General features: G+C 42.4%; 1 protein-coding gene across 2 annotated transcripts in view; it reads left to right on the top strand.

The window, feature by feature from the left end:
• Positions 1–26,501, top strand: part of FRS2 (fibroblast growth factor receptor substrate 2) — a 110,001-nt gene that overhangs the window by 32,470 nt on the left and 51,030 nt on the right. Inside the window, exons 2-4 of one of the 2 annotated variants that reach the window (XM_054718858.1) lie at positions 23,990–24,084; positions 24,492–24,555; positions 25,566–25,608. The gene's annotated coding sequence lies outside the window, so the exon portion shown is untranslated. The remainder of the gene's footprint in view (positions 1–23,989; positions 24,085–24,491; positions 24,556–25,565; positions 25,609–26,501) is intronic. The other variant, XM_054718857.1, reaches the window with a different exon arrangement.

Below are 26,501 nucleotides of genomic sequence, written 5' to 3'. Positions count from 1 at the left end.
TTTCCAAGTGACAGGCAACAAATCATTTTTGGAATGTACCATGTTTAAATTGGGAACTGCTGTAGAAGTAATTGATTTTGGTAGAAAAGAGATGTGTTAAAAGAGAATTGGATATCTCTTTTGCCATCATCTGCTCTTGAAAGTGTCTGAGTCTGTAGTTTATATCTAGTAGAAGGATACTAATGTATTCTTGAATATTGATTACTAATATATATTTTTTGTATTATATTGGGGATCCGAAACTTACTTTGAGCAGCATTCGACTTAGCCCAACAAAGAAGCTAAATGTAAATGTGATCCCTTCTGTAGAAATATACCCTGCTGCTCACCAGTAGATTTTTCTGGTTCTGAATTTCTTCAAGCCTATTAGGGTTCTTTAACTCTGGTTCTGCAGGGTGTAGGGTAATTGTGTGGAAAGAGGCAATGACTTGAATTGGCTCCATCAACTGAAAGTAAATTCATCCTAATCAATATTTCATTATATTGTTTACTAAAACACCTTTCTATTATTATTGGTATATTTACCAGGCTACAAGCAGTCTCTAAATGGACGATATCACTGTGGGCATTTATAAAAGCCATGTATGAAAAAACACATATCTGTTTTGTATTAAAGGAAGGTTAGTTGTTAGGATGGATTTTGTTGGTTGCAGCATGCCCAATCGATAATGTAGTTATTTCAGTTCCTTCTAAGAAATATCATATATAGCACAATTTACTCTTGATTTTTGGTTATTGATTATTCATTAAGAAAATATTTATTGCATGCCTGTGTGCCACGACAATCATGTGTGACAATAAAAGGAAACTTACTGCTACATTCTCTCAAGGAGTATATTAGTTTTCTATTGCTGTGTACCATTTACCACAAACTCAGTGGTTTAAAACAGTGGTCGACAAACTCATTAGTCAACAGAGCCAAATATCAACAGTACAGCGATTGAAATTTCTTTTGAGAGCCAAATTTTTTAAACTTAAACTTCTTCTAACTCCACTTCTTCAAAATAGACTCGCCCAGGCTGTGGTATTTTGTGGAAGAGCCACACTCAAGGGGCCAAAGAGCCGCATGTGGCTTGCAAGCTGCAGTTTGCCGACCACGGGTTTAAAAGAACACTCGTTTATTTTTTTAAATTTTTATTTATTGATTTTAGAGAGAGAGGAAGTGAGAGAGAGAGAAACATTGATTTGTTGTTCCACTCATTTATGCATTCATTGGTTGATTCTTGTATATGCCTTGACTGGGGATCGCACCTGCCATCTGGCTTATTGGGATGATGCTCTAACCAACTGAGCTACCCGATCAGGGCAAGAACACCTTTTTTAAAAAATATTTTTATTGGCCGAAACCGGTTTGGCTCAGTAGATAGAGCGTTGGCCTGCGGACTGAGAGGTCCCGGGTTCAAGGGCATGTACCTTGGTTGCGGGCACATCCCCAGTAGGTGGTGTGCAGGAGGCGGTCAAGGGCATGTACCTTGGCCAAGGGCATGTACCTTGGTTGCGGGCACATCCCCAGTAGGTGGTGTGCAGGAGGCGGCTGATCAATGTTTCTCTCTCATCGATGTTTCTAACTCTCTTTCCCTCTCCCTCTCTGTAAAAAACCAATAAAATATATTAAAAAATATTTTTATTGATTTCAGAAAGGAATGGAGAGGGAGAGAGTGAGAGAAACATTAGTGATGAGAGAGAATGATTGTTCAGCCGCCTCCTGTATGCCCCACACTGGGGACCGAGCCAGCAGTCTGGGCATGTGCTCCGACTGGGAATCGAACCTGTGACCACCGAGCCACGCCGGCCAAGCGAGATTTGTTTATCGGAAGTCTGGGCTCAGTGTGGCAGAGTTCTCTGCTCAGGGTTTCACAGGGTTGAAATAAAAATGTTAACTGGGACAAGTTCTTGTTTGGAGGCTCTTCCAAAGCTCATTCACATTGTTGGCAGCACTCTATTCTTTGCAGCTATAGGACTGTGATCCCATTTCCTTGCTGGCTATCAATTGGGAGCTACTCTCAGCTCAGAGGTGTGGCCTATATTCTTTGCCACTTGGCCCCCTCAGTCTTTAAAAGCAATCTCTCTGACCTTCCAATCTCCCTGACTTTTCTGCTTTATTTCTGTACTCAGATTAAACGCTTAATTCTTAATACGTTTCCACTTTGCATTCTTTAAAAGTATTGGATCTCACGTGGTACCTAATATTCCAATGAGGAAATTGAAGCAGAGGAAGTGTCAACTTTCTTTTGTAGTGAATGGTTTTTGGCTTAATGTTTTGGGAGTCTATTTCTGTAGGAACATTTTCTGCTTTTACAGTGGTGGGAAAGTAGGAGTCACTGTATAGTTATCCTTGGAAAATTAAGTCCATGAAATGAAGGATATACATAATATGAATTAATCTAATGATACGGTTTGGTGATAAATAAGTACTAAGTAAGACTGTATTCTCATACTAGGGAAACATTCAAATTGATTATATCAACGAACAGTGTGTCCCATAAGTTTTGATTTCTATTTCAAAATATACAGGTGGTCTTAGTTAAATCTGAAGAAGAATACCACTTAAAAGACTTCTAGTGGAGCATAAACGTTCTATTAGACACGGAGTATGTTTCTGCCAATAACTCGACATTTTGAGGACAGATAGCATCCCATTTCCAATTTGCGATCGGGTACAAAAATATCCTAGGGCTGAGGATAGGCGTAGTAAATTGCACCAACAAAAACCTTTTGTGTATTTATGGTGGAGGAAAAGTCTTCTCAGAGTTTGCATGGAAAAATGATACAACTCTTTATGCTTTTTAGCACAGTAGATGGGACCTCATTTCTGGTGGTTACTCTGTATGATTAAATTTTGATGCAAATTCCAAAAATGTTTCTCCACATGAATTCCTTGATTTTTTTTTTCTATTTTCTTTTAAAAAATTTTTATTGATTGATTTGAGAGAGAGAGAGGAAGGGGGAGCTGAGAGAGAGAGGGAGAGAGATTTGTTGTTCCAACTTATTTATGCATTCTTTGGTTCATTCTTGCGTGTGCCCTGACCCTAAACCTTGGCATATTGGGACAATGCTCTAACCAGCTGAACTGCCAGGCCAGGGCTCTGTTATTTTCATCTTTGGTTAATTAGAGTGCCACTCTCCCTTTTGTTCCAGAAATCTTTTATTAATTTTTCTTCTTATTTTTATCTTCATATTTTCTTTAATTAATGGTTTTTCTACTACTTTAAGCTTAAATTTTCTCCTAGAACTTTTAAGAATTATGGGACAGTAAAGTTGTCTTCAGATGTCTTTTATTTTCACTCTAACACTGTTTGAGTTGGCTTTTAAGACATGCTTATTTTGCATAAATTTATCTTCAAGGAGAAGAGTTACTTCGAGCCTTAATACTTCTGGGAATTGTTTCAAAATTCAGTTTATTGTCTTAATGTTAATAAGATTTCCAGAAGTCTGGTTTTTGGTCCTATATCCCCAAAGAATAGATTGGATTTTATTGTTTTAGTGGGGTTCTGTGTCATTTGGTTTGATCCTAGATCTTTCAGAAAGGTATAATTAACTTTTAGTCTTCTTTTAATTTGTTCAGTACTTTAGAATAGTACTGCAAATATAGTTAAGCTGATAAATTGGGAAAGTAGTGATATGTATTCTTTAAGTAAAATAATTTTAATGAAATATTAATGCAATTAATAACTTGAATATATTTAAGGAGACTGTTTATAAATGTTAATACTTTATTCAACTATTAGATAAAACTTTGTGTTGGCAGCAAGAAAAATATTTTGTGATATAATTTTGGGTGAGCTCTAGAAATTTGTATAGCCTTTTTTATAGTTATCAGTGAAATGTAACTAAAGTTAAATGGTATCTAACTGTCCATTAGGACATATTTTGTTGGTTGAAATATTTAACTAGTCTGAACAGACTAATTAAGACATAGTAATTCATGTTGTGTGTGTGCGCAGGTGCACATGAACTGATACATTTTCAGAGAATTAAAAGTAATGAATTCCTGAATGGCTAATGAAGTACTTTAGTGAGTGTTATTATTCATTATTGATTTTCTGAATGTGATTGATAAAACACTGCTTCACGTTCCTGTTTTGCTCTTGATGCTCACTATAATTATTTCCTTGTTGATAGGCTCAGGTAATATAATTTTAAATACTAATCTAAGACAGACATAATCAGGAGAAGTATGCTAAAAATCACAGAACATATCTAAAGGTAAAATAGAAATAATGATCCATCCACCACTGTATGGCTGCTTAGTGGAATGATTAAGAGCATGGCTAGTTATCAAAGACTGCTAAGGTAAGTGGTTTCCTGGGTGTGCCTTTGGAGGCTGAACATGGCAAGTTGAAGTGTATAGTGATAGGAATGCCAAGGCTAAGACATGAAAAAAGAAAAACATGAGCAATATAAAACAGTGAAATGACTAAATACTATACTATCTAATATAATAAAAGGCTAATATGCAAATCGACTGAACTGTGGAACAGCCGGTCACTATGACATGCACTGACCACCAGGGGGCAGACACTCAACGCAGGAGCTGCCCCATGGTGGTCAATGTGCTCCCATAGGAGGAGCGCCGCTCAGCCAGAAGCCAGGCTCACGGTTGGCGAGCTCAGTGGCGAGCTCAGTGGCGGTGGCAGGAGCCTCTCCCACCTCCGCGGCAGTCTGACATCCCCCAAGGGCTCCCAGACTGCACGAGGGCGCAGGCTGGGCTGAAAGACCGCCCCCCATCCTGAATGCATGATTTTCGTGCACTGGGCCTCTAGTCCTATATAATAAAAGGGTAATATGCAAATAGACCAAACGGCAGAACAACCAAACAACCAATCAAAGCATAATATGCTAATGATATGCTAAGGCTGCTCAACCGCTTGCTATGACAGGCACTGACCACCAGGGGGCAGACAGTCAACTGGTCGACCAGTTGCTATGATGTGCACTGACCCTTCTGCACTGTAAATTTCAAACTCTCTGAATGCAGGACTTGCCTCCTATGCATTTCTTTCTCATACTCCCTGACATGTGAGTTCCTAGTGATAAATACTTGGTTTTTATTGGTTGCTGTATTTCTGACTCTTTTCCTCATTTGATTATGTGGATGTACAATGTAAAATAACATGGTTTTAATGCTCTTAAACCTTTGTAGCAGTTGTTTAATTATTTGTAAATTTGTTACATAGTCGTTATGTAAAATTGGACAACTATATGTTATAGATCAGCACAGTCTGTTAGTATTGTTGAAAGAGCTGTCTCATAGTTTTTATATGAAGAGAACTTCATTAAATTAAAAAAATTTCAATAGATTCTGATGTAGTTGCTCATGGTCTTTTAATCTGCTCTTTGAAGTATTTTTTTTTTTTTTCCTGGAATGAAATTCTTGGTTTTGGCTGTAGAAGAAATATGTTAATTAGATTATATTTAGTTGGTGAATTTGTGCCCACAAGAATGTGACTTTTAAAATGTTGCAAGTTGTATAGTTCTTGCAGATAAGATTGTTTCCTGTTTTCTTTTGTGTATTTAGTACTTCATATTTTTTTCTATGAAGTAGCCTTTCAGTTTGTCCATTTGTATAATTTGACATTCCAACTGTATTTTCAGTTCTCGCATCACTGATGCTTACAAATGCTACTCATTCAAAATGTCAAAATTTGGATTTGACCCAAGAGTTACAAATAATATAAGCTTTTTATATAAATACATCCAAATAGATGTTCTTAGGGGGGAAGAATAAATAAAACATGGTGTTAATGGAGTGGTTTTATACAATTAGGCTTTAGAATTGCTACATGCCCTAAGTATTTCCCCTGTGAATTGCATACTGTATCAGTTAATGAATTGTGTTATAAGAAAAGTAGTTAGTACTATTGACCTTAATACTACTGAAAATTCTAGTTAACAGAAATCAATATAATAGTTTGGAAAAAATGATGTATACCGAATTTAGACAGTTTTAGATCTTTCTAACATCATGACAAAATCTGCTTTATCTCTTTACATTTTTATTTTAAAAAGAAAATATTTGTACATATGTAGTTTTAAAAGTTGAATAATTCAAGGATTATTAAAATAGCGGTTATCCATCTCTTCTCTTCTGACCTCCAATTCCCAATCTTTAGTGGCAATCAACTTCAATTTTTTTTTAGCTCTTTGTTCTGATTTTCAGAGAGGAAGGGAGAGGAAGAGAGAGATAGAAAAGAAACATCAATGCTGAGAGGAATCATTGATCACCTGCCTCCTGCATGCCCCCTCCTGGGGATTGAGCCTGAAACCTGGGCACTACAGGGAATGGAACAGTGACCTCAACCACTGAGCCCTACTGCGGGGTAGTCAGCTTGCTTCTTGATGGCTTCTTCCTCTCAGGTTTAGGTTTCACCTTTCTTGGTCTTGTTAGGTTATTATAACTTTTTTCTTTTTCTAGCTTCCCAAATATTGTTAATTTCTTTCATTTGCTGTTAAGTCTTTCCTTATTCTCTGTATCCTTATGGATTTTGTACTTCTAAAACAACTTTAATTTTTTAAGATGAGGTATCAGGAAGGAGTCAGGTTAGTCATGCTTAACTGAAGGCCTGCTTTCCCCCTACATTTCTTATTATTTTTAAAAATTGGGGATTTTTTTTATTTTATTTGGGTTGTCAAGGCAGATTTACTTTTGCACAAAAGGGTGCAATGCACCAGCAACATTGTGGGCAAGCACACACAATGAGGATTCCTCTCTTCTTTTTATCTACTAGTATTCCCTGATGAGTTACTGCACAGTACCCTGATTGGCTGAAGGGCGTGGCTTCACAGTCTGGCGCAAATGTCTAATCTGAGAAAAGTGGTGCAATAAGGAAGACTGGATGTCTGTCAGGGAGTGGAAAATTTGGGGTTTTTAAATATAGGTATGCCAAACAAATAAAGACAGTTATATAGTTATATTGGCTATAAACTTTAGCTTGATAGATGGGGCACCTTTTTTATCGCTGGTTACCATTGTGGTGGCAGGGGTTTGATTCCTAAGGCCTATTGCAAACTCTGCAATCCCCTCTCCTCTCCCCCTAGCAAAGAGTTTTATGCAGCCATTAATGAACTTGATATTTGGCATGATTGTTGTCTTCTAGTTGGGGAGAATTTAATTCTCTATTTAATTCTCTGTTCAGACCCTGTGATGAGGGAAGAGAAACTTTCTTCATTCATTCAGCACTCATTGAACACTTGCTCATGTGCTTAGGCATTTTGGATACAAGGGAGAATAAGGCATGGTTGTTTCTTTCAAGGAACCATTATCTGTTTATCATTTCAGTAATATTAAAATCAGATGTTCTGGCAGAATGTATTCACAATTCTTTGACCCAGAATTCCATTTATAATACTTTATAAAGGGAATAAAAATGTGCACAGAGATTTATATGTATAAGGTGTTCATTAAAATATTAATTATAAAAGCAATGAAAAGAAATGAATTTTAATATTTCCATTATGTTTTCTAGGTTTTTAATAAACATGTTATTACTTAAATAATTAAAATTTTATTTTAAACTGTTCTGGTGGATTTTCATGGGCGGGTGGATAGAGGGTAGACCAGTTATTGAATTCCATGATGAACTATCTAAAAGGAGTGGTAAAGTGCTCAGATCATGTTAGAGCCTCAGTTCCACCACTTATTTTATGTATGACTCTAACATATTGGTGGCTTAAAATTCTATAAACCTCAGTTTTTTTCTGTGTATAAAACAGGCATAATAAGTAATTATGAAGTTTGTTAAACGAAGAAGTATATGCAACCTAGAAATATAAGAAATAGCTCAGTAAATATTTGAGGCTCTTTCTGTTTTTCCTTTTACCCATTCCCTCCTTAATAGTTTTTTGTTTTTTTTTATACTCTTCCTCTAGTCAGTCCAAATCAGGAATGGCAATGTTTTGTTTGGTCTGACAACTTCCATTGCATTGCAGTAGCATTCTAGAGGTTTCTGATGCTTTGCCAAGCTCCATAGGCTGTCACCTGTTACCTGTGTTGGCCAGTTTTGAAGGAGGGGAAATAGCAGTACATATGCCTTGGGGTTGCCATACTTGCTGTAAACCTTCTTTTGCCTCTTTATACACCTACTAGAGGCCCGGTACACGAAATTCGTGCACTCAGGAGGGTCCCTCAGCCCGTTCTGTGCCCTCTCGCAGTCTGGGAGCCCTCGCGCAGTCTGGGATCCCATGGGGAGCTGGCCTAAGCCGTCAGTCAGACATCCTTAGCACTGCCGTGGAGATGGGAGAGGCTCCTGCCACTGCTGCTGCACTTGTCAGCCAGGAGCTCGTCTTCTGGCTGAGCAGCACTCTCCCTGTGGGAGCACACTGACCACCAGGGGGGCAGCTCCTGCGTTGAGTGTCTGCCCCCTGGTGGTCAGTGTGCACCATAATGACAGGTCATTCTGCCTTTTGGTCGATTTGCATATTAGCCTTTTATCATATAGGATTCTCTCCCTGTTCTCTTGGGTTTTATCTACTTTTTGTTCTTGTACCTTTAAAAAAATGGTTTGGCTGTTACTGTTGTTGTTTTATATCATGAATTAGTCTTCATAATAAGGTAGTAATCTAGCGCTAGCCTTAGGTCCTTTTTAGCCCTGCTACTTATAGACCTCTTATGAAATACAAATATAGCTGGTTTGACTTGGCCATGACTCATTTAAGGAAGATTAGATTTTGTGTGAACTTTTTCTTCTTACTCCCTTGAGTAGAAAGTTCCTGCTCTGTATAGTATAGATAACAAAATGCAAAGGAACTTTTCTATAAGGGATTATGGTGTCCTTTTAGAGGAGATAGATTATGACCAGAAAATTTTTTTTGTGTTAAATGGCATAAACTTAAAATCATGGTTTTTAGGTATAAGTTATTTTCTGAGGGAATGCAGTAACAACAACCAATAAATTATAATCATTGATTAATGAAATAGTCCTTAGCATACAATGCAAAAATGATTTTACTTTTTAACACATTTTGGGAATTACATAGAAATGAACTTATGGACACCATAAAAAGGTTCTACTTTAAAAATATATATATTTTTTATTTCAGAGAGGAATGGAGAGGAGAGAGAGATGGAAACATCAATGATGAGAGGGAATCATTGATCGGTTGCCTCCTGCACACCCCCTACTGGGGATCAAGCCTGAAGCCTGGGCCTGGGCCCTGACCAGGAATTGAACCATGATCTCCTGGTTCATGGATCAATGCTCAACCACTGAGCCATACTGGCTAGGCAGGTTTTATGTTTTTGGTGACTATATAGGTAAGTCCAGAGTATTTATAAATTAACATAAATCAGAATTTTATTTATATTGAAGGTTATTATCAGTTGGATTTTGAAATCACTTGCCTTGGATTTACTAATTTTTTGGTTATTTTAAATGCAGGCAATAATATCAGATGGTGTTCAATTAACTTTATTTTGACTTAATTTGAAGGACAAGCTAAAGATTTTTTTTGGAGGGGGGGGAGAGAGCAATAGGATTACAGTTTTACTTTATCTTATTTATTGTCTAAAGTTTTTTTTTTTTTTTTTTTTTTTTTTAAATTTCTTTATTGATTAAGGTGTCACATATTTGTCCTCATCCCCCCATTCCCATCCCACCCCTCTCCCCACGCATGCCCCAATCCCCTGTTGAACTTAACCGTTGGATAGGCTTATATGCATGCATACAGGTCCTTTGGTTGAACTCTCCCCCTCCCCCCACCCTCCCCCTACCCTCCCCTATCCTCCCTCTGAGGCCCGATAGTCCAATCGATGCCTCCTTGCTTCTGGTTCTGTTCTTGTTCCTCAGTCTATGTTGTTCATCATTTCCCCTAGATGAGCGAGATCATATGTCACTAGATATATATTAATAAGAACTGAATGTGAGACAAGCAATAATAGTTATGCTGACAGGCAAATGAATCAATCTGTAGCGAGCTTCCCCCTGGACCAACAGTTCTTTTGAGACCCAATTTCAATGTCCAGTAGTTCCTTATGTGTACATGTCAGCACTGACCCCTCAGCTCTGGATGGTGGACAAATGGTGGTAATGGAGGTCCGACTCCCTCTGGTTTGGTCTCGGCCGAACCCAGGGGCACGGCGTCACCCGGACTAAGGGGCACGTGGCCTCACCCATACCCAAGGGGCGCGTAGTCTCACCCGGGCCTGGGACCCAGCCTCACCCGGATGGATCTAGGGGCGCACGGCCTCACCCGGACCCAGGATCTGGCTTCACCCGTACCCAGGGACGCTTGGCCTCTCCCAGACCCAGGGGCACGTGGCCTCACCCGGGCTTAGTTGCACAAGGCCTCACCTGGTTCCAGGGACACATGGTCTCTCCTGGACCCAGGGATGCTTGGCCTCTCCCAGACCCAGGGCCACTTGGGCTCACCCGGGCCTAGGTGCACGAGGCCTCATCCGGATCCAGGGACGCATGGTCGCACCCGGACCCAGGGACGTTTGGCCTCTCCCAGACCCAGGACCACTTGGGCTCACCCGGGCCTAGGTGTACGAGGCCTTAACCGGATCCAGGGACACATGGTCTCACCCGAACCCAGGGACGCTTGGCCTCTCCCAGACCCAGGGCCACTTGGGCTCACCCGGGCCTAGGTGCATGAGGCCTCACCCAGATCCAGGGACACACGGTCTCACCCGGACCCAGGGATGCTTGGCCTCTCCCAGACCCAGGGCCACTTGGGCTCACCCGGGCCTAGGTGCACGAGGCCTCACCCGGATCCAGGGACACATGGTCTCACCCGGACCCAGGGATGCTTGGCCTCTCCCAGACCCAGGGCCACTTGGGCTCACCCGGGCCTAGGTGCACCAGGCCTCACCCGGATCCAGGGACACATGGTCTCACCCGGACCGAGGGACGCTTGGCCTCTCCCAGACCCAGGGCCACTTGGGCTCACCCGGGCCTAGGTGCACGAGGCCTCACTCGGATCCAGGGACGCATGGTCTCACCCGGACCCAGGGACGCTTGGCCTCTCCCAGACCCAGGGCCACTTGGGCTCACCCGGGCCTAGGTGCACGAGGCCTCACCCGGATCCAGGGACACATGGTCTCACCCGGATCCAGGGACACTTGGCCTCTCCCAGACCCAGGGCCACTTGGGCTCACCCGGGCCTAGGTGTACGAGGCCTCACCCGGATCCAGGGACACATGGTCTCACCCGGACCCAGGGACGCTTGGCCTCTCCCAGACCCAGGGCCACTTGGGCTCACCCGGGCCTAGGTGCACGAGGCCTCACCCGGATCCAGGGACACATGGTCTCACCCGGACCCAGGGACGCTTAGCCTCTCCCAGACCCAGGGGCACGTGGCCTCACCCGGGCCTAGGTGCACGAGGCCTCATCCGGATCCAGAGACACATGGTCGCACCCGGACCCAGGGACGTTTGGCCTCTCCCAGACCCAGGGCCACTTGGGCTCACCCGGGCCTAGGTGCACGAGGCCTCACCCGGATCCAGGGACACATGGTCTCACCCGGACCCAGGGACGTTTGGCCTCTCCCAGACCCAGGGCCACTTGAGCTCACCTGGGCCTAGGTGCACCAGGCCTCACCCGGATCCAGGGACACATGGTCTCACCCGGACCGAGGGACGCTTGGCCTCTCCCAGACCTAGGGCCACTTGGGCTCACCCAGGCCTAGGTGCACGAGGCCTCACCCGGATCCAGGGACACATGGTCTCACCCGGACCCAGGGACGCTTGGCCTCTCCCAGACCCAGGGCCACTTGGGCTCACCCGGGTCTAGGTGCACGCGGCCTCACCTGGATCCAGGGACACATGGTCTCACCCGGACCCAGGGACACACGGTCTCACCCGGACCCAGGGACGCCTGGCCTCCCCCAGACCCAGGGGCACGCGGCCCCACCTGGGCCTAGGTGCACGCGGCCCCACCCGGATCCAGGGACACATGGTCTCGCCCGGACCCAGGGGTGCGTGGCCTCTCTCAGACCCAGGGGCACGTGGCCTCACCTGGACCTAGGTGCACGAAGCCACCCGGACCCAGGGGCGCGTTACCTCTCTCAGACCCCTGGTCGCGTGGTCTCACCCGGATCCAGGGGCTCACGGCCTCACCCGTACTCGGGACCCAGCCTTACCCGGATCCAGGGGCCCACGGCCTCACCCGGACCCAGGGTTCAGATTCGCCCGGACCCAGGGGCACATGGCCTCACCCGAACCCGGAATCCAGCTTCACCTGGACCCAGGGGCGCGTGGCCTCACCCAAACCCAGGGGCGTGAGGCCTCACCTAGGCCCAGAGGCGTGTGACCACATCTGAGCCCAGAGGCTCGCAGGCTCGCCTGGACTCGGGTCTCAGCGGGGTTTCGTCTTCTTGATCCCAATTCCTGTTGGTCAATTCCCTCTCAGCAATTCCTTCGGTCATTTTCTCAGAGCTCCAGGGCGGCTGCCGCAGAACTCGTTGGGCGGCGGGCTCGGCAAGGCTCCGGTGTGCCCGGTGCCCGGCGGTGGGCTGGTCCGGTGTCGCTGCGTCGGCCCTTGGGTCTGCAACGGTGGCCAGTCGCTGAGCGTGCGCACCTGGCCACTTCGGGGCATTGAGATTCTTGAAGGACTCGGAGGTCAGCAAGCACGGAGTCTCCCACCCCATGTCTCCCAGGGGCTCGTCTGTCAGTGCTCGGCAGCGAGTGGAGCCGTCCCCTCAGCCGGATACCGCCGGGGGAACTGCACCGAGCACGTTCCAGGCCACCATTGTGTCGCCTGAGCCATAGTTCTTAAAGTGTGGACTTTGGGTCACCGGCATCAGCATCATCCTGCGTACCCCTCTCTTTTATTCTAGTTGTAGAGCATCTGCTCAGCCAGCCCCCCGGTCTTTCTGGCTGGTGTCTGCTCTGCTCTCCCGTCGTAGTCTCAATATTGTTGTGGTAGGCAACGATCAGGCTGCCGCCCTATGTCTCCATCTTGGTCCTCCTTTGTACAGTTAAGTCTTGATTGTTGTTGGTGTCACTGGGAGGAATTGTCCTCCAGGCCAATTGGCCGTGAGGACCCTCTTTGTCTATATAGGAAGAGTTGCTGTGCAGGAGACATGTTTGTGGGCCGGGTCTTGATGCAGCAATGCCTTGGCGCTCACTGAGTCTGCCTCTAGAATGCCTCCCTTATGCAAGTGATTGAAATCTGGTGTCATCTCACACCAACCACTAGATGCCCTCGTTTCTGGGTCTCCAATGTAGTGTGGGTCAGCCACTACCTGAGGCACTCAGCAGGAAAAAGCTTCTGCTCAGCTTGGCTGGGGCGGAGCTACAGGGTGGAGCCTACAACCTTGGCTTCCTGTCAGCCCCACCCTATGAGGCTCCTGTGTCTGTGTCCCTCTGTATTCCTTGCAAACACCCCCGAGAGAAACGCGCCCTGGAGTTTCGCCCACTGCCAAACAGTCCAGTCCCTCCCCTAATGAATCTGGACTCCCAGATTCTCGCCTGGAACTGGGCTTCAGTGTAGTCGGAACTGGGTCTCAGCGCAGTCTGGCGTCCCTGTCTCCTTCCCAGCAGGGCCACCCAGTGGCGCAGGCAAAAGTCCGTCCTCTGCGCACCTTCCAGTGCGCGCGTCTGGAGCCGCCGCTTCTCTGTGCCTCCGCCACCACAGCCCAAATTCATTCCCCCAGCGTGCGCCTGGCTTCTCAGGGTTTCGCCCGGAACTGGGGTTCAGTGCAGTCGGAACTGGGGTTCAGCACGGTCCTGAGCTTATGTCTCCTTCCCGCTAGGGCAGTTCAGTGGCGCAGGCAACAGTCCGTCCTTTGCGCCCCTTCCCGTGCGCGCCTCTGGAGCTCTGCCTTCCTCCGCTCCTCTGTGCCTGCGCCCCACAGCCCAGATTCATTCCCCCAGCCTGCGCCTGGCTTCCCAGGGTTTCGCCCGGAACTGGCGCTCAGTGCAGTCGGAGCCGGCGCTTAGCGCACTCCGGAGCCTTTATCTCCTTCCTGCCAGTGAACGCCGGCCAGGCCGTCAGCCGCCCCTTCCTCTCCGGCTCCATCCTCCCCGCAGGCGCGCGTGCTCGTGTCTCCGCCAGTTTCTCCATACCTCAGGCTTTTATGGCTCCCCCGATTGTCCCCGTGGCCTTCTCCTTCCCCCCAGCTGTGGGCATTTCAGTCCGCCAGCTCTCCTGTGGTTCTGGACGATGTCCGTTCTGACCTCTAGTTGTGCCTTTGAAATTGTTGTGCCCGGCTGCAGGTTAGGTGTTTCACCTATGCCGCCATCTTGGTTTCTCCTATTGTCTAAAGTTTTACATATGTCTCCTTTTTCCCCCGATTGACTTCCTCCAACCCCCCAGCTATTTCCACCCCGGGCAAGTCCCTGCCAGGGGTGCATATATTCTTTCTGATTGGTGTTTCTGGTTTCTTTGGATATAGTCCTAGAAGTGGGATTACTGGGTCAAATGGGAGTTCCATTTATAACTTTTTGAGGAAACTCCATACTGTTAAAGATGTTTTAATGACATTACCAGCTAGTAATCAGAAGATAGGCTACTTGGGTAAGTTGCTAACTCTCAAGACCTGGACTACTTCTGTCTAACATAGCTCTGGTGCAGAATTGTCAAGAACCCTAAAATTCTATGACCTTCTCCCCAACCCCAAATCTCTGCCAAAATTCATTTTTTTTTTTTTACTGTATTTTTAATGTTAGGTAGATATTAGACATCAACATACATTTCCAGTGCTTGATTCCCCCCCCCCCCCTTTAACTTTATTCTGAAAAGACTATCACTTTTTTTTTTTTTTTTCTAAAGCTGTGTTTGGTTTTGTTTAGATTGTTCTTTTATTTATTCAAACACTAGAGGCCTGGTGCATGAAAATCATGCACTCAGGGAGGGGGTGTCCCTCAGCCCGGCCTGTGCCTGCTCACAGTCCAGGAGCCATCGGGGGGATGTCCGACTGACAGCTTAGGCCCGCTCCCTGTGATCCTGGCTTCTGGCTGAGTGGTGCTCCGCCTGTGGGAGCGCACGGTCTTTCCCCGTTCTGTTAATTTGCATATTAGGCTTTGATTATATAGGATAGTTTCAGCTCTATATAGTGACTTGCATATCATGTATTTACTTCTGAGATTTAGAAAAAAACACATCTAATGCCCCAGTTTCATCCTCCCTATAAACTTTGTATCACATTTATATTGACAAAGTAATATAAATAAATGATTAATAAATAAAAAGTTAATGGATTTGAGCTTGAACATTCTAGACAGTGGAAAAAGCAGTACTGAACTATGAAATAGCCCTGCAGAAAAATCTACCAGGGAAGAGGCATGTGTTTTACATACTAAAAAATCAGCCTATGGCAATGAGGCACTGACTTGCTATGTATGGTTTTAACAGAGAATTGAGTAGTTTTGTTATGTGGATTCTTTACTGAGTTGTTAAAACAAAAGAGGAATATTTAAGGCCTTTGATAATTTAAACATTTTTTTACCCTAAAATGATCCTCAAGAGGCAGAGGGAATTCCTTGGTTATAGAACCTCAAGTGAAAAGCTCTTGCTGGGAAGAAAGCTGTAGAGCGAGGTTTTAGGAACGTTGGAGTAATTTCTGTTGCCTCAGTGGTAGTTACTCCTTGCATATAGGTGTTTTCCTGTGTCATCACTTCTCTTTAACTGTGTTCCTTTGAAATAAATTTAAAATTGGTTAGACATTTCTCATATTTTAAATTAGGAAAATGATTATTCAAATTTATAAAAATAAGTTTTCCAAGACTGCACAGGATAAATTCATGCTTGAATGTGAACAACACTTCTGTGTTTCTTTGGAGAGATTAAAAATAATCTTTTTTTCCCTGTGGAGATGAGGCAGGTAAGAATAAGTATTACCCCTACTTGATGTATGTCAGAATTCTTGGTGGCAGTAAAACCCAATTCAAGCATATCATGTATTTAAAAAGGATATTGGGTAGAGCTCAGTGGTTCATCAAATTGTTGCATGGGTTAGAGAACCAGATTTAGGACTAAGCAGCCAGAAACAGTGCCCCAAATCACATTGCACAATGATTCCCACGAGGATGCCAGCACCATCTAGAGACAGACTGATAGACGCCACAGCCTGCCCCAGTGACTCTAGCTCTGGATGACTCTAAATGCTGCCACCTCTGCCCTGGACTTGACCTGGCTGCAATTTATTCCACCATTAGTGTGAGAGAGAGTTCCTTCTGGTCTCTACTTTTCTTGCTCACTAGTTGCCCATTTCTAGTCTGGGCTGGGCATATATGTTTGGCAGAGCCCATGTATAGGACATGTGGGAAAGCATTTGACATTTTGAAATGATAAGATGAGAGGAAGTTCTCAAATTTAAGATGTAGCAAACTATTTGACCTTCTGAAATCATAAAATGGGGAAGTTCCCAAACTTACAAAGGGAAAGGCAGACAGAAATAATGAAAGATGTTCACTGCATCCAATGCTTTATTTTATTTTTGTGTGTTAATCCTCACCCGAGGATATTTTTCCATTGATTTTTAGAGAGAGTGGAAGGGAGGGGGAGAGACAGAGAGAAACAGCAATGTGAGAGAGACACATGGGCACAGGCCCTGACCGGAGCCAGGGATTGAGCCTGCAATCGAGGTACATACCCTAGACCAGAATCCAACCCACGACCCTTCAGTCTGCAGGCCAACACTCTATTCACTGAGCCAAGCTGGCTAGGGTGCATCTGATGTTTTAGCTGTGATATGTATTGAGCCTTCACTATATGCTAGGCACTATGCTAAGTGTTTTATAAGATTATTGCACATCATCCCCACATTAGACATGAGGTAATAGGCCAAGAGAGAGTAAGAAACCTACCCAAAATCATAGTTAATCAAGGCAGAGCTGGGACACAATCTGAGAGCTCTGATTCCAAAGACTGATTCCATAACCTCTGTATTAAACTGTTTTAACTCCCCTGACATATTTAGCTCAAAATTCTATAAATAAATCTGTTAGGTTGACGCTACTAAGTTTATTAAAATTGTATGTATGGCATGTATACGTATTTAGGCATTTTAAAGAAAGTTGAAAATTTGTGGCTTTAATTTTATCTATTTTTAACTAATTGAATAATTTCTGATTATTTTTCTCATTTAGTAACTTACTGTAATTCACTTTGCCACACACTTCAGCCTGATAAAATTCTGTCTCTCTGAGTATCAGTGTTTGGAAGCCATTTGTTGAGTGTAAGAGAGACAGGTCAACAAGGAGAGGGGACACAGAATGACCAAGACCAAGGCAGGGCCTAGTATGGAAGACAAATCCTATATAATAAGAGGCTAATACGAAAATCCACTGAACAGCAGAACGACTGGTTGCTATGATTTGCACTGACCATCAGGGGGCAGACGCTCAGTGCAGGAGCTGCCCCCTGGTGGTCAGTGAACTCCCACAGGGGGAGCACCGCTCAGCCAGAAGCTGGGCTCACGGCTGGCGAGTGTAGCGGCAGTGGCAGAAGCCTCTCCCGCCTCCGTGGCAACCATAAGGATGTCCGACTGATAGATTAGCCCCTCTCTCCCCTGGGGAGCGGGCCTAATCCATCAGTCAGACATTCACTGAGGGCTCCTGGACTGCAAGGGGGCACAGGCCGGGCTGAGGGACACCGCCCCCCACCCCCAAGTGCACAAATTTTGTGCACCAGGCCTCTAGTATGTAAACAAGTAAGATGCAATGTACTAAGTGTCATAGTAATGCGCGCGCGCGCGCACACACACACACAGGAGAAGCAGACAAATATATATTGAAGGACTGGGAACATGTTATCCTACAAAGTGGTATTTTTTAAAATATATTTTTTTATTTCAGAGAGGAAGGGAGAGGAAGAGAGAAATAGAAACATCAATGATGAGAGAGAATCCTTGATTGGCTGTCTCCTGCATGTCCCCACAGGGAATTGAGCCTATAACCGAAGCATGTGACCTGACCAGGAATCGAACCCGGACCTCTGACTTTACCGACTTGGCTAAAGTGGTACCCTTTGTTATTTGTAATGGTTGAAAAACAGTGAAATTTTTTCTCTGCTTTAGGAAAGTCATTGAGCCCTCCCTCCCCCCCGCCCTTTTTTTTAAAGTTAGAATTAATGCTATCTCTAGAATAAACTGTAAGTTTTAAGCCTCTGTACCAGTTTGTATTTTAAATCGACTTGTGTACTTCTATTTGAAAACTAAAAAAAATTATTTGCTATCTAGGAGTAATAGACAGGAGCTGGTATTTAACTTGGGACATATCCAACTTGGTTTTGGGGGAAAAGTTGTAAAGAAACTCCCATAGTTACTATGATGTCAATCACGCTAGAGTAGTTCTTCATAAATTTCTTGTTAATTATTCATTTAGTACAAGTCTGTCTGTACTGCAAATTTTTCTATGCTACCAAAGCAGCATTTTATAATGATGTAATTTTATTCACTTGTGCCTTGGGGACTAAATGGGCAGCTATAATTTTTGTTAAAGTGAGTAGATCAAATGCCCTTCCACACACATCTTCTTGTAGACCAAGCATGCCAAACTCAAAGGCTAATACAGGCCAAATAAATGAGGCATGTGGCCTGTGGGCCGCGAGTTTGACATGCTTGTTGTAGACCATCTACTTGTGGGTTGAGTGTTAGAGAAGTACTTGATATAAGGTAAATGTCCATGAAAAGAAAAGTGATTTTTGTCCTTTTAAGTATTACATTTTTTAATATTCAATATACTATGCTTTTTGTCCTTACCTCCCCACCTGAACTGTTTTAGTGGATGGACCAGCAATATTCAGATGGGCAATAGTTCATTTATTTTTTATTTTATTTTTATTGATTTTAGAGAGGAAGGGAGAGGGAGAGAGAGATAGAAACATCAATGATGAAAGAGAATCATTGATTGGTTGCCTCCTGCATGCCCCCTACTGGGGATTGAGCTTGCAACCTGGACATGTGCCCTTGACTAGAATCAAACCCAGGACCCTACAGTCCACAGGCTCACACTCTATCCACTGAACCAAACCAGCTAGGGCAATAGTCCATTTATTAAGCTATTAGGTTGAATACAGGATATTGGTATATACAGTTTCTTATCTTTTTATTTATTTTCTTTTTTTATTATATCCTTTTTAATATATTAATGACATTATGTTAGGTCAGCTACTCTTATCTTAAAAAAAAAGAAACTTCACCAGAGAAATGTTTTTATTTATTTTTATTGAATATTTGGGATATGGGTTTACTGAACGTTCTTTCATGTGACATGGATTCTACTTTTCTATTTGTTGGAAACCAATAATGGAATAGCTATCACTTAGAGGTGATTAGGTTAATCATGAATGAATAGTAATTAGTGAGCTGTGCAATGCCTAAATTACTCTTACTACTTCTCTTAGACCAGTGGTCGGCAAACTGCGGCTTGCGAGCCACATGCGGCTCTTTGGCCCCTTGAGAATGGCTCTTCCACAAAATACCACGGCCTGGGCTAGTCTATTTTGAAGAAGTGGCGTTAGAAGAAGTTTAAGTTTAAAAAATTTGGCTCTCAAAAGAAATTTCAATCGTTGTACTGTTGATATTTGGCTCTGTTGACTAATGTGTTTGCCGACCACTGCCTTAGACCTAAATGTAGCATATTCTTGTGATTCATCCCTTAATGCTGTGAGAAATGCTCACCTGTCTGAATTCAAATAACAGACTTGGAGACACAAAGTACAGCGAAAATGAGACTTGTAATGTGGTCTTGCAAGATCGGATGTCTGGTTGAACAGGCACACTTGGAGCTGTGATCACAGGCTATTTATTCCGCCCCCCCCCCCCGCCCCCCCCGCCCCCCCCCCCCCCCCCTTGGTTTCTCATGGGCTGAGTACTATGGGGTTAATAGTTTTACCTGTACGTCCCCAGGTCTTATTGCCTCCTACCTACTGGGTTATTTTTTAAAAAATGAGCTGAGGCCTTTTCTAGTTGTCTTCACCTCCCTTTGTCAAGTTGTGGTGGGTGTATCTTCTTGGAACATGTGTTGCTGGTCATGTATACAGTTCTTTGTTCTTATACCCTTTCCCTTCCTCCCTACATCCTGTGTGCCCTGGGAAAATTCAGTAACCAACTGGCAACATGCTGTTAGTTTCCCCCATTAAAAGTTGATTATGTGCCCTAACCGGTTTGGTTCAGCCCAAGGACTGAAGGGTCCCGGGTTCGATTCCGGTTAAGGGCATGTACCTTGGTTGCGGGCTCCATCCCCAGTAGGGAGCGTGCAGGAGGTAGCTGATTGATGTTTCTCTCTCATCGATGTTTCTAACTCTCTATCCATCTCCCTTCCTCCCTGTAAAAATCAATAAAATATGTATGAAAAGAAAAAGTTGAGTATGCTGAAGATGGATCACAGAGGCCTATTTCCTACAATGCCACAGTTTACTTATTAATGTGTAATAGTAAACCTTTTTCCCCTTTTGCTTTTTTATCTAAAGCAACTTTGGAAGAATGGAACAAAATTTCTTAAATGAGCAGCCTGGATTTACGTTACTCCTGTGGGGCAAATGTGATATTTGTGACTAATATTTTTATTCCAGTTTACTGCAGATTATAATAGTGAAAAAGAAAGACTGACATTTTGTATCCCGGCACTGTCTCTTTTTGGTTTGGACAAAATATTTAACCACTCCACATGCTTTGTTAATACCTTTCCCATAGGGAAATTCTGAGAATTGTGAACTAATGTAAATACTTGGCACACAGAGTTGCTCAATAAAGGATACTTTAAAATTACTAACCTTCTTTCAAGTAACTGGACTTGTTGAAGTCTGATTTCCAAATGAGAGGGGGCATTTCTGCAAAAAATACTCAAGAATTCTTCCCTCCTCCCCAAACAAAACAGATTTTAACATTGAATTTCATCCTCCAACTCTTAGAACCCCTGCTGATTGTTTTCATTGTCCTCTTGGTTTATTTTTGTACCTAAGGTCCATAGGCACATAACAAGTGCTTTGTGAAACTTAAACTAAGTAAAAAGAAATTGTTCAGATGAAAGGTATGTGAATAAGTCAGTTTTGGGGCAATTCTAGAGAACTCTTGCCAGAACTGGTATCTTTGTTTTGGTCTCAGAGACTATTAAATGTGATCACTGAGTCATACTTGCTGTTTTCTCTGTCCCCTGGCTATCTCTCTTCAGACCCTGAAGCTTGGCAGCCATAAGACGTTTAAAACAGAGTAGGCCTTACTCCAGAGGGAGTTTGTTTACTTAAAGAAAAATAATTAAGTTCAAACATCCCAACTATGTCATAGCTAGTCTAGTCATGTTAGAGTTAGTGAGTTCTTTTGATTCTTTCTGGTGGTCATGGTGCCTGAGGTAGCAGATACATTTGAAAGTAGTTAAATTTTTCCCGAGATTAATTGGAACTTTATCATGTAATCCCTACAGAAATCCTTAAAGGAGTGGGAGGAAAGGGAGTGCTATTTATTTGGCTATTTTTTTTTTTAAGGGAAGCCATTTGATTTAAATCTTTACCTCCTTTCTAGTGTTATGATATAGATGAATTAAAAACAAAACAAAAAATCACACTGTAGTAGCTGTATCTTCATTAATTCTTTGAAGTTGGGACCCTAAGAATCCTTTGGACAGTAGTTCTATAGATGTTTAGACACAAAAATTGATGACTTTACATTTCAAATGATTGTCATCTCCAAAATTTATGGCTGATTTTTCCTAGCATATTCTCTCCCAAATAGGAAAATCAGATGCAGAGGTTTTGGGCTTGCCTAGGGAACTAGGATATATCTCTTTGAGATAACTTGTAAAAACAGTTCTAAGGGAGGTGGAGGAGGAATAAGCCAGAGAGATAGCTGGTGTCATAGGCAGAGGGAAAGACAAATCCAAAGGCCCTGAGAACATGCTTGATGCATATAAGGACAGGAAAGAGACCAATGTGGCTAGAATGGACTGAACAACATGGAGAGTGGTAGGAAGTGAGGTTAGAGAGACGGGGAAGGGAAATTTCAGATCATGGTCCTGTGCCTTTGTAAGGACTTTGGCTTTTATACTAGTGAGGAGGATTCAATTAGAGGGTTTTGAGCAGAGGAATGGCATGATCTGACTTTCTTTTGAAAAGGACTAATCTGACTGCTTTGTTGAGGTGAGCAAGGAGGAGGGAGGCTGGGAGTTCAGATAGGAAACCATTATAGTAATGCAGGTGAGAAATAAGGTGGCTTGGTCTATGGTGATAGGAGTGGTAATATTGTGGATATCATTTGGAACCAGAGCTCCCAGGATGAATACTCAGTGATGAATACTTCTGCACATAATATCTGATTGAACCATTTTTAATGATGTTAGGATTAATCACTGGGTTCAAGTTTTGTCAATTTGATTTATCCATTATAAAGTTTTCCATCAGCCTATTACCTAATGGTTTTAGCAATCATTGATCATTTTAAAATATCTATTATTTCATTAGGGGTTACAAAATGCTGATTTTTTTTCTTTTTTAAAAAATATATTTTTATTGATTTCATAGAGGAAGGGAGAAGGAGAGAGAGAAACATTAATGATGAGAGAGAATCACGCCTCACACTGGGGATCAAGCCTGCAACCTGGGCATATGCCCTGACCAGGAATCAATCCATGACCTCCTGGTTCATAGGTCCGACGCTCAATCACTGAGCTATGCTGGCTGGGCAAAATGCTGATTTTCCAATCCTCTCATTCCTTTTATATTTAAATTTGGAATCCTATAAAAAAGAGCTTTCGTTTATTGACTCTTGATTACCTTGGGGTATTTTTTCATATAAGAAAGCCAGGATAAATGCTTGATTATTCCCCTTTATCAAATGTCAGATAATAAGTTAGTGCCCTAGCAACATCCAAAGATGTCCTATGTGTTTAATGTTTCAATCAATGGTAGTTCGATGTTCATTTGATTTTAAAATATGTCTTCAAAGTAAAAATTATAAAATAAGGTTTATTCTGAGAAGTCTTCCATTTCTATCCCTTCTACCCTGTTTTCTCTTTTCTCTAATAGATAACTGTTTAAGAATGGTTTCAGTTTGTCTTTCCATTGCTTCTTTTTGAAAGAAAAAACAAATCTGTATCAATATTTGCATTCCCCCAGTTTTTACAAAAAGTGTAGCATTTTGTGGAATACTGATTGAGCTATAGGATAGAAAGGAGCTCCTAGTTTCCTTGAGGGTTATTTTTGAGACCTGTCAACTTTTCACTCTGTATGAAAGATTTTCTCTTATATTCTTAACTGTCTTCACAACCAGCACTTTTAAGAACATACATACTTAAAAAAGAAAAAGACCTTCACCCACACTATTGGACAATTTTTAGCACAATTGCATGTCCAGCAATTCCCCTTTCAGTAGTCTTTCCCAAAAGTTGCACTAATACAGTTATGAAGTGACATATGCCTTTGTTCTGTTCCTTGAAGGTTGGGATCATGTCTTGTCTTTTAATTAGGGACTTTGTTTATTGGACAACAAAGCAGCAAAGATGATGTAGTTGGCATTAGCATCAGTAGTGTATGTGTAGAAGAGATGCCATTTTGACACTTGGCTGTTTTGAAATACTGTAAGGTTAAATCATTCATCAATTTATTCATTTTTTCAATAAATATTACTGAGCACTAACTCAGGCAGTCATTTTCTTAGGTGCTTGAAAAATATCAGTAAATTAAACTAACAAAAATCTCTGGAGCTTACTTTATAAGTGTGAGGAGGAAATAGACAAATAAGTATAACAAACAAGCAATTTATTGTTTTCAAATGTGCAGTTTTAGGACTTCTCTTCTGCATCTTCCTTTTTTCTTTTAAATGGCATTCTTAGGAATTGCAAGACCCTGGTGGGTGAAAGGGATTTAGGATTTAAAAGAGGTTGTGGATTTCTATATGCAGTAATTGTAACATAACTATGGAATTCTGGGCCTATGGGACCATAGCCTGTATTTCATCCATCCCACCTTACCCTCAGTCCTGTTACTGTTTTTATTAGGAGGTTGCTCAAGAACTGTTTTGATGGTACCCTGTAGTCACTGAAATTTAGATAATTGTCCTTCAAGATTTCATGTTTTGTTATAATATATTCTTAATTATTGCATCTTTATTTCAGAAATGACCATGGAGAAGTAGATGCCCAGATGCAAAGTGATGAAACAACCAATTTGTCATAAAGTAAAATGCAGCTGTGGCTTTTCAACCAGATTAGTAAGTGTGGCCAACTTTTTTCTTTTAACTTTATACTTATTTTATCTACTTGGAAAAACATTTACTAAAAAAAAAAAAATACAGTGAGATATTTTAAAAGTGTCAATTTGTATTTGGCTTGTTTTTTACTGTAGATTATAGTACAAATTTTAGCATATAGCTCTGGAAAATGATGTCAGTGTTGTTTGTACCTTTTTTTGTTTGTTTTTTTAATCCTCACCCGAGGATATTTTTTTCATTGATCTTCCGAGAGAGTGGAAGAGAAAGGGAAGGACAGAGAGAAACATCAATGTGTGAGAAACACATCGATTAGTTGCCTCCTGCACTAGGGCCTGGGCTGTGAAGGAGCCTGCAACCAAGGTAGATGCCCTTTACCGGAATTGAACCCGGGACCCTTTGTTCCGCAGGCTGATGCTCTATCCACTGAGCCAAACTGGAGAGGGTGTGCTGTACCTTTTAAGAACAATAAAGGTACTATTATACAATCATAGCTTTAGAGGAAATATATGAAAAAGAGTCTCTATAATATCATTATCCAACATAACTACTCTTATAATTTTAAAATATGTGTTTTCCCTACCAGTCTTTGTTCTACACATTTAAAAGAAAACAATTTTGATCATAGTGTTGTAGAGTATGCTTCTTGTGTAGTTTTTTAAAATTAAATTGTTTCAGATGTTTCTCCCTGGGGGAAAAATGTTTGCTTCAGTACAGGGTTTTATATTGGGGGTGACGAAAATGTTTTGGAATTAGTGGTAAAGGTTACACAACTTTATGAATATAGTAAAAACCACTGTATTTTATACATTAAAAGGATGAATTTTATGACATGTAGATTAAACCCCAAAAGTACCCTTCAGAATATCAAATTTTGACTAAAGTAAACCCAGTTGAGTAATAATAATGTAGAATATGAAAATGTGCCATATTATGTACCTAGAAAAAATGATTTGATAGGCAGTAGAATAAGTATTTTTGTAATGATAAGAAATATGTTTTATAATAAACTAGAGGCCCGGTGCACGAATTTGTGCACAGGTGGGGTCCCTTAGTATCGCTGGCGATAGGGGCCAGCCGGCTGGGGGGGCCAAGGGGGGGCGCGGAAGGTTGGCCGGCCTGGGGGAGGGACCTTGGGAGGTTGGCTGGCCACGGGAGGTTGGCTGTGGGAGTGCACTGACCGCCAAGGGGCAGCTCCTGCGTTGAGCATCTGCCCCCTAGTGGTCAGTGCGTTGCCATAGCAACCGGTTGAGCAGTCGTTTGGTCTTAACGGCTGCTTAGGCTTTTATATATGTAGACATTTTCATAAAAATAATAAATTACTTTTATTATTAGAGATTTACTGTCTCTTACTTAAGCTTTGGTAATACCAAATGTCATAGTAGTCTGTATGTACTATGTTAGCATTTTGTAACTTTTCATTTTTAAGATACTTTTCTGTTTTGAAACTAACATTTCAACTTTTCTACCTGAAATTTTTTTAGGAACAAAATTGTATCTATTTTCCTCAGAGGAGAATTCCACAAGGTAAGAAATTAATATAGTAATAAACTAAATATAGTTGATTACAGGCTTAATTGTTCTTGATATTTTTTTAAAAAAGTGTTTTCATTAATTTCAGAGAGGAGAGGAAGGAAGAGGGAGAGAGAAATAGAAATGTCAGTAATGAGAGAGAATCATGGATTGGCTGCTCCTACACACCCCCTACTGGGGATAGAGCCTGCTACCCGAGCAGGTGCCCTGACCAGGAATCAAACCATGATCTCCTGGTTCATAGGTCAATACTTAACCGCTGAACCACACTGGCTGGGCAATTGTTCTTGATTTTAAAATTCTTTCCCCATCTTTATTTCATATCTTTTCTTGATTATTACGAGATTCTCACAGATTTATTAGCAAACTTTTACTACCTCAGATAGGCTAAGAAGACATAGGCTCGCCCTATCTGGTTTAGCTCAGTGAATAGAGTGTCGGCCTGTGGACTGAAGGGTCCTGGTTCGATTCTGGTCAATGGCACATGTTTGGGTTGCGGGCTCAATCCCTACCTAGTAGGGGGCGTGCAGGAGGCAGCCGATCAGTGATTATATCTCATGATTGATGTTTCTATCTCTCTCTCCCTCTCCTTACCTCTCTGAAATCAGTAAAAATATATTTAAAAAAAAAGGGGGGGGGGAACAGGCTCATCTTATTTGAAGTTAGGATTAAAAGGGTATGATAAAAGTAGTCACCTTTGAAACTCAAATACTACTTTTCATGGTCAGAGCTTATTCCTAGTGTCAGTAGGAGTGGGTTTGTCCATTTTATGAAAAAGTTCTCTTCTTCCACTGGGGCCCATTCACCTTTTACCTCGATGGATATTACTTAAATGACTTTGCAGAGTAGAAGGTTCATAGAATCTTTCTTAGGGGCTTTAAATTAAA

Source organism: Eptesicus fuscus, chromosome 7, assembly GCF_027574615.1.
Source record: "Eptesicus fuscus isolate TK198812 chromosome 7, DD_ASM_mEF_20220401, whole genome shotgun sequence".
NCBI classification, from domain to species: domain Eukaryota; kingdom Metazoa; phylum Chordata; class Mammalia; order Chiroptera; family Vespertilionidae; genus Eptesicus; species Eptesicus fuscus.
The sequence above is the reverse complement of the archived record's forward strand: the minus strand, read 5'-3'. Positions and strand labels throughout refer to the sequence as shown.